General features: G+C 46.0%; 1 long non-coding RNA gene across 1 annotated transcript; it reads right to left on the reverse strand.

Annotated features, from left to right (window-relative positions):
* Positions 1–676: 676 nt before the first annotated feature.
* LOC144123423 (uncharacterized) lies at positions 677–4,764 on the reverse strand. Its single transcript, XR_013313093.1, has 3 exons — positions 4,681–4,764; positions 2,242–2,369; positions 677–814 (listed from the first exon to the last, which is right to left on the reverse strand). It is a non-coding gene; the product is annotated as an uncharacterized LOC144123423 (long non-coding RNA).
* Between the last annotated feature and the right edge of the window lie 2,833 nt (positions 4,765–7,597).

The raw sequence follows: 7,597 nt of genomic DNA on the forward strand, positions 1-7,597 counted from the left end.
GCAATATTTTGTGATCCTCTTCGAGTTCGATATATACATGTCCGACTCTACTCGCTCCTGAACGATTTAGTTGTTGAAAGAGGCGCTAAAGAAAGCACTAAGTTGCAGAACTGCACCACAACCGCGAGTCCTTCCGCAGTGCACGTTATGCGGCGATGGTCTGTCGCGTTCGCCTGATCTTGCACGAAAGCAACCTAATAGGTTTGTGTGCTCAGGCCTACGTCTGCGACGCGGTCTCTGCGCTTGGAGACGCGGAACTGCTGTAAAATTCCTCTTCGGTGTCGGTTATCGCCTCTTTTACACAGTTTGACTTGCAGCTGCATTTCATGTGGCCCTTAGAGATGCAAGGTATTGAGAACTCTTTTGTGAGGCAGTTATGATAAAGCCACCAGAAGCCAAAGCAGGATTGGAACGTCAAAATGCAGTTCACGAATGGAACACAATTAAAAGACAATAGAACATTGTAAAGCACTAAGAACATTAAATGAGCCACCAGAACCCAAAGCAGGATTGGCACGCCAAAATGAAGTTTACGAATGGAAAGAACGCAATTATAGAAAATGTAAAATTGGCAAAAAATGAATAGGAAACGCGAAATAAGAAAAAATTGCGCATTTAAACTCTATTTCGAATGCTGTGCGCTCCTAATGTGACTTATTAACATAATGTAAGAGATAAAGAGGACTTCATGCACTAGCGTGAAAGCTTTGGGTCCGGTAATCAGATAATGCAAAGTGCCATGAGTGTGTATTCTAAAAAACCAGTGTCGATTTGTCCAATAATTTTTTCCAGAAGTCATGGCTGCCGAAGTTTCCTGCAGAAAACGAAAAAAAAAAGAACATACGATACACTACATTAATTATGACAAAGTGACAAAGTAATTAACGCGAAATGCGACAAAAACTTTCGCTGGTGCAGATGCAGCAAATTGGTTGATTATGTAATTTTTCGAGGGTTGTTCGTTGTATTATGCTAAATCGGTTCTCGATGAAATGCATTTTGCGAACGCATGGTGACAGAATCAGCGAGTGCTCGCGAGCAAACCACTCATGCCGTCACTTCAGTGTCATAACTTCTGCTACACAGTGGGAGGTGAAAGGTTCCGGCATCCTTTCACAGCTCCTCTACGGACGGGCCTAAACTACAAAAATAACGTCTCTTCCTACTGCACTTCACTTGGATTTGTAAGATAAAAAATCTAACGGTCGGCAGTTACCAAGACGTTTGCACAACACGTTGGCGTTGCTTTTTCATATCTTAGACTACGACGTAAAATTTCTTCCTTGTTAGCAGAGCTCTCCGCATCAACGGCAAAAGATGCGGTGACCAACGACACCAGGAAGAGACGTCGGAAGAAACGGCAAAATTATATGGACACCGGGTCACACTGGCGTGGAGGGGGAAACGCAGCCGCGAAATCGGGTCGGGTTGATCACAGGTACCACACCCCACACGTCAACTTCCTGCCGAACACAGTAGATTAAAAACCATATCAAAAGCTTCAATGAAGGCTCCCCCCGCAAAGCCCTGATACACTACCGTTCGCACCTAAATAAAAGCAGAGAGCAGGCGCCGGTTATCAGAAAGAACACAAGCACCGGTGTTTGACACTGAAGCTCACTCGGCTACAAGAGTTCTTACACAAAGCGCTTGAAAACACAGCATACAACCCGTACATACGCCACAAGTGGCCTCTTGCCAGACGGGAAACACCTGTGCACGACAGATGCAACCGCTTTCAAGAACACTACAGAGGAGATCTCCAGCATTTTATGTGGACTTGCCCATTTCTCTCGAGGAAGAAAATTCATAATTCAGCACATATCGCATAACTGCATGGCTAACCTAGCAGACCAGATACGATCCAGCACCGAAGCACAACATGTCATCGCGGCACACAGCAGTTCGAGCGGCCTGCTTCGAGTAGTGTAGCAGGCCGACGGATGTAAGACTTGCAGCTCTGAAGGCTATGAAAACGATCGACTAGAAGTCGCTTCTGCACCTGCACCCCAAATCCTCCCAATTCCCCAACTGTGACCGAGAGCCATCCCTCCTTGTCATTATGACTTTATTCATTCATTCACTTCTATGTATTGCCCTCCTCCTAGGTCTTCAATGCATCCAGTACGTTTTCAATAAATAAACTACACTTGGCTGGAGAGAAAGCCGACTACCACTTCCCGATGCCTGTTGGTCACGGACGTGGAAGCGCGACGGTGATTAATGGTAAAAGATACGCACCGGTCCTGAATGTCTGCATCGTCGTCGGCGTCGGAGACTCGGACCAGAGTGAAGTCGACACCGGGATTCATTATCTCATCCAGCAGAGTCACGGCTCGTGACTGGTACTCGTACATTGTGCGTGAGTGCTGCATAGCCATTTCCAGCCACGTCTTTATTTGCAGGGAGTGTTAGTAAAGAAAAGAGCTCTTTTTCACTTATAGTAGGAGTACGTTGTCAGATGCCAAAAGGCACAATTCTCAGTCACAAAGAAGGTCGTTAAACGGGGCCCTGAACCACACTCTCCGGGCCCAACGAAACGCTTTTGAAAAAAAAAAACAGTTTTTTAAAGAGCTATTTTAGCGGGTGAAGGACGAATATAAAACGTTTCTCTTTTTCAGCTTCGCCTAATTCGAATAATTCCCCTTGTTTCCCTTTCCTCTAAGCTTCCGGTAACATCGCCGCATTAGCCAAGACCACAGGGCAAGTGACGTTGCCCACTGCAACACAGCTTGCACTAATACTTCATTAAGCAAATAGTGGCGGATTACGGTGGCCGCGTGCTCCACACAAGTTTCGCGGCGTAAGGCGTAATACCCTAGTACAGCCCAAAACAAAGGTTTCAGCTAAATTTCTCTTTTTTTAGATTGAAATCCCAAGTTTTCAATTAAGTACTAAACTTTTGTGCAGCTTTAACAAGTAATTAAGACCTCCCCGAAGGGACATCGTTGTGTAATATGGGGCTCTAACTTCGACAAACCGAGACAAACATTCCAACTTTGTCTTATACAGAACAAACAAGTTGTTGTGATAGAAAGGTCGATTGGAATGGCCTTCCCCACGAAATCGTTGCTGCCACCTGCCCATCTTCTTTTTTCAACTTCTGTATGACCATTTTTTTCAATAATTAGTTACCATGGTCCTTACTGCATGTATAAGATGATCCTTACTGTATGTATAAGAACCCACCTCTTCTGTAATTCCCCTGTGGGGGACTTTTAAGATAATAAACTAAACTGAACTGAACTGAGCCGTTCTAGGCAACCCTTCTCACATAAGTGCGCACACTCAGAAGTCAACCTGGGACACATTCGCAGACGACAGATTCTTGAAAGCATTTACCCTGAAAGCCCACTTCGAGCAATTTCATTTTCCAGCTCAAAAACTGGAGGTTTTAGATTATGGCGTACATTAGCATCGCGGACACGTCTTGATAGTTGAACGGCATGGTTTTCACAATGTGAAAGGCGTCATCCATATAACTATTGCTGAAAAAAAGTTGAACAATCGTCTATGCAACCACTGCGGGAATGACATCCTGAATAAATATATGGCAAAAAAAGAATAAAATATATTTAAAGGCCCCTAAAGGAATACTGAGACAACTACATTCAATTACTCTCCTCTAAAACACATATGGCTATGTTCAGGTTGACTGGGCAGAGAGAAACTGATTTATCACCTAGGAAAATGGGTGTAAAAATCTTCCCGCCAATCGAAAGTTCACAGCTAAGGGTTTACCTAACTTCTGCCAAACTTCGAAAAATGATAACCAGATCTACGAAGGCTTACCTTGCGCAGATTGATAGGCTATTGTCATCGCCAGGTAAGCGTATTTGTAAACACTCCTAGTTTTGCAATTCAGAGAAATAAATTAGCCCAGTTTATAATCAATAAGTTCAGCGAAAAAATTTCAGTGAAAGATGCTGAGTGCCTTGAGAAATGCCCGTGAAGATTTGTTTCTTAAAAGAGACTTCCTAGTTGTTTTTCCTTCGCTTGAAATACAGCACGCGAGATTTAAACATCACGTCCCTGTACGCTCTTCCAAAGGGATAATATGTACCCTCAACCGCGCCCTGACTTAAGGGAATCAATTTCACAAAACTGTAATAGATAAACAGTCAGCCGGTCATAGAGTCAGTTATGCATGAGCGCGCGGTTTCGTTTTCCTATCACGATCACAATGCTGTCGGGTAGAGGCTATTATGTTGGACAGAAATTGTTTGTGCTGGCCTATCTGAATACGTAACACTAGCTCTCATTGCAGAACCACGGCCCGCTGCGAAGAGGAAAGGACAGGTAATTTAAATTTGTCAATTAACAAAAAGGTGAATTAAATATATATTCACCTGTACAAGACGGCTATGTGCGTGCTCCAGTAAAACCTTCGTCGGCATCGTTCACTAAAGAGTGTTAACTTGGGTAAGTTGTACTTAGCATGCCCTTTTAGTTTACTTCAGCGCAAAAAAGGATGGCAACAGAGGTATTTCTCTTAGCCTCATCCTTCTTCGCGCTATAATCACTGATAATGACCCTTCGTTGATTTCTTGAAGCTTGGCAAAATCTACCTCAAACGCATTGTATATTTCGAGGAGCAGGAGAGACGCAGTCACACGTGGATAGGAAAGACGTCCTTTTTTTCTCGCACAACACTTAAACCCTTGCAACGTTTATTCTTACCTGCGGCAAGGCCAGGTTGAACACCTTCTGCTGGCGGCTGTTGGACTTCTCTAACTCGCTGATCATAATCCTGGGGGCCCCCAGAGCTCGTGCCAAGTTCTTGTTCTTCCAAAGAACAGCGCGCAATTTCTTCTTGTACGTGGCTGTTTAGGGAAAGGCGAAATATCAAGCATGTCAGCCGTTTTATTACAACAGCACTACCTCACAGGCGAAGCTGAAAAATCCGGGGTATGTGTGCAGCCTCAAGCTTTGACCTTCGACGTAGCGCGAGCATCAGAAGCCTTGCGCAGCTCCTCCATCAACACGCGAAACCGGCACCCCACTCCACCCCCTCCTCCCCGGCGCACGGCTGCTGATAGCGGCTGACGATAAGACCATGCATGTGGTTACCTTTGAGCCGGTGTTGCCTTATGTGCTTTCGCACGTCCTACACGAATTACCTATGTTGAAGCCGTACCATTTTTTTTTATTTTGGGTGTAACCAGATCCCACGCCTAGTCCAGCAAGGTGTGTTCAAATTACATTGAACTTTCGCAATGCGCTACGAAGTTTTCGGCGTGTTTCCCTCTAGATGGGCTGCACTTCGCAGAAAAGTAAAGCTTCTGCCAAAGTATCTAACTTTAGGTAATGCCATTATTTCAAGGGCGCTCCTTTCGGTTTTTATCCACTGGAAACGTCATCCAGAGCTAAGGAAGTAGACGCTGTATAAGTCCATCTGAGGACACGCATTTGAGCTAGTCGTTTGAGTGTTCACCTCACATGATGGATGTGCAGGGTTTGATCCCCAGTGATACGGTGAGTACAAGCTTTCTCCTTACAGTTGCTTAGTGCTTGGGCTTCTTTACAGTGAAATGCTTGAAAAAATGGGTCATTGACATTATCTTGAGTACACTAAACAGGGTAGCAATGACCTTTACCGCATAAGACGAACTTCAGTTTCTAACAGATAGATTTTATTTCAAGGAAGGGTGATGCGACTAAAGGCCATTTTTAAGCTTGTGCTACCGATGGGTACGCCACAGCACTGGGAATCGAACCGCGCATCTCTCGCATGACAAGCGAACTGTGCAATCGCAAGGCCCAATTCAGCCACAATTTGACAAGGCGCTCTTGAAGGGAGCCTACCTCCTTCTCCCTTCAAAGAAGAAAGAAATGAATACACAAGATAATTTCAAAGGAAAGGTAACGACGTCGACAGGTAAAACCACGCCTTCTGGTAAATTTGCCTCTTCAATACCGAAGTGCACCTCAGAAATGGCAAAATTTATCAACGCGACTTCTTTAAGTATGCCTGACCAGCTCGAACTTCGCAGTGACATCCGTGATCTAGCGTCGGAACTTAGCGGAAAACAAATATCTTGACTATGTTATGAAATTAAACCAGTACCTCTTGCACGTTCAGTCTTTTAAGCTGTCTGGCAGCACGTTCGGAGCGCCGAAAAGCCGAACAGAGATAAAAGGCGGCCACGATCGCCTTTGTTCCACCTCGAGTAGCAAGTAGCAACGCCATTGGTTTCACCTCGTGTTGTCCTGTGAACGCCGGCTAGGTAATGGTATGTACTTCCTAGTTTCTCTTTCCATGCAAGGCAGCAAGAATCACTACAGGCGAACAATTGAAACCCTGCCAAAGAAATCAGCGGGCGAGGGAACGCTCACCTATTAAATCCGATGCATTGATGATGGAACTCTGGTTGCTCCTGTTGCCCCAGAGGACGTTGAACTTCACCTGCAAAGTACATTGAAATGATCCATTGTTTTGTTAAAACATGGAGCCTGGCTCAGAAGTGAGACGAGTAAGTTGAAGGCTCTTTACGGCTCGTACTATAGCTGTCACTTTCTGTTCTATGCAGCAAAATTTCGAAGAAAAGGTCACAGGACAGTTACGAGTGTAGCGCGAATACGTGAGCGTAAATTGTGTTGTGACAGTGAAGAAAGGCGGCGGATGCCTTGTGAAGAAATTCGCTTGTGAAGGGGGGACATTCCGCAATTTACTCCAATAACACCTTGTCCAATCACCTACAACGGCATTCCAAACCCTACATTTGAGGCCACGATAACAATAGCCGAGGTGCAAGTAGCAGCCCGTGCATCGCAGCGCAACACCCCTCCTGGAGCGCATAAAATCACAGACGCTATTATTCGTAACCCGAGTCATGCACATATCAAAGCCATCACTGACTTGTTCAATGATGAACTCTAAAAGAAGGGTATTGCACCTCAGGATTGGCGTCATGCCGAAATTATCACCCTTCCCAAGCCCGGCAAGCGGCCGTCCCTTGATTCCCTCCGGCACAGCTCCCTAACATCATGTTTAGGAAATCCGCTCTAGAAAAAGGGCACATGAAATACATCAGTGTGGCCCCGATACCGAAACATATGCTTAAAGGCGTTCACACAGGCAGACGACGAGCTAGAGTATCCTACCTACGCCGACGCCTAGCCAATTCCCCGAACGTGGTTTATTTTGACGCCGCAGCATACACGGACCATGACAAGTACGCAGTGGCGGCAGTAGACCACGGCTTCTCCACTCTATTCACTGCTTCTGTAAAAGTCGAAACACCAGCGGCCGCGGAGACCACCGCCATGGCCATGGCCATTAGGCAATATGAGTCCCAAGCCCAAAGCGCTCATGCGATCACAGGCTCGCAACACGCATGTGGAAACTTCCTGAGAGGCCGTGTTCCCGAGGACGTCAGTCGGCTCATGAGCACTGCACCCCTCGCAAAGCACCACGAAATAACCTGCACCCCAGGTCACGAGGGGCTGGAATGAAATGAGAGGGCACATGCTCTAGCTCGAGGCAACATCGACCGAGCGGGGCCACAAACCATGCCCGCTACTATGGTTGGGTTCAGGCCAGGGCTTTCGGCCCAAGACTCCTTCCTACTCCTGAGAGAAGAAGTGCTAACCAACA

The sequence above is a fragment of the Amblyomma americanum genome, chromosome 3 (assembly GCF_052857255.1).
Source record: "Amblyomma americanum isolate KBUSLIRL-KWMA chromosome 3, ASM5285725v1, whole genome shotgun sequence".
Classification (NCBI taxonomy): domain Eukaryota; kingdom Metazoa; phylum Arthropoda; class Arachnida; order Ixodida; family Ixodidae; genus Amblyomma; species Amblyomma americanum.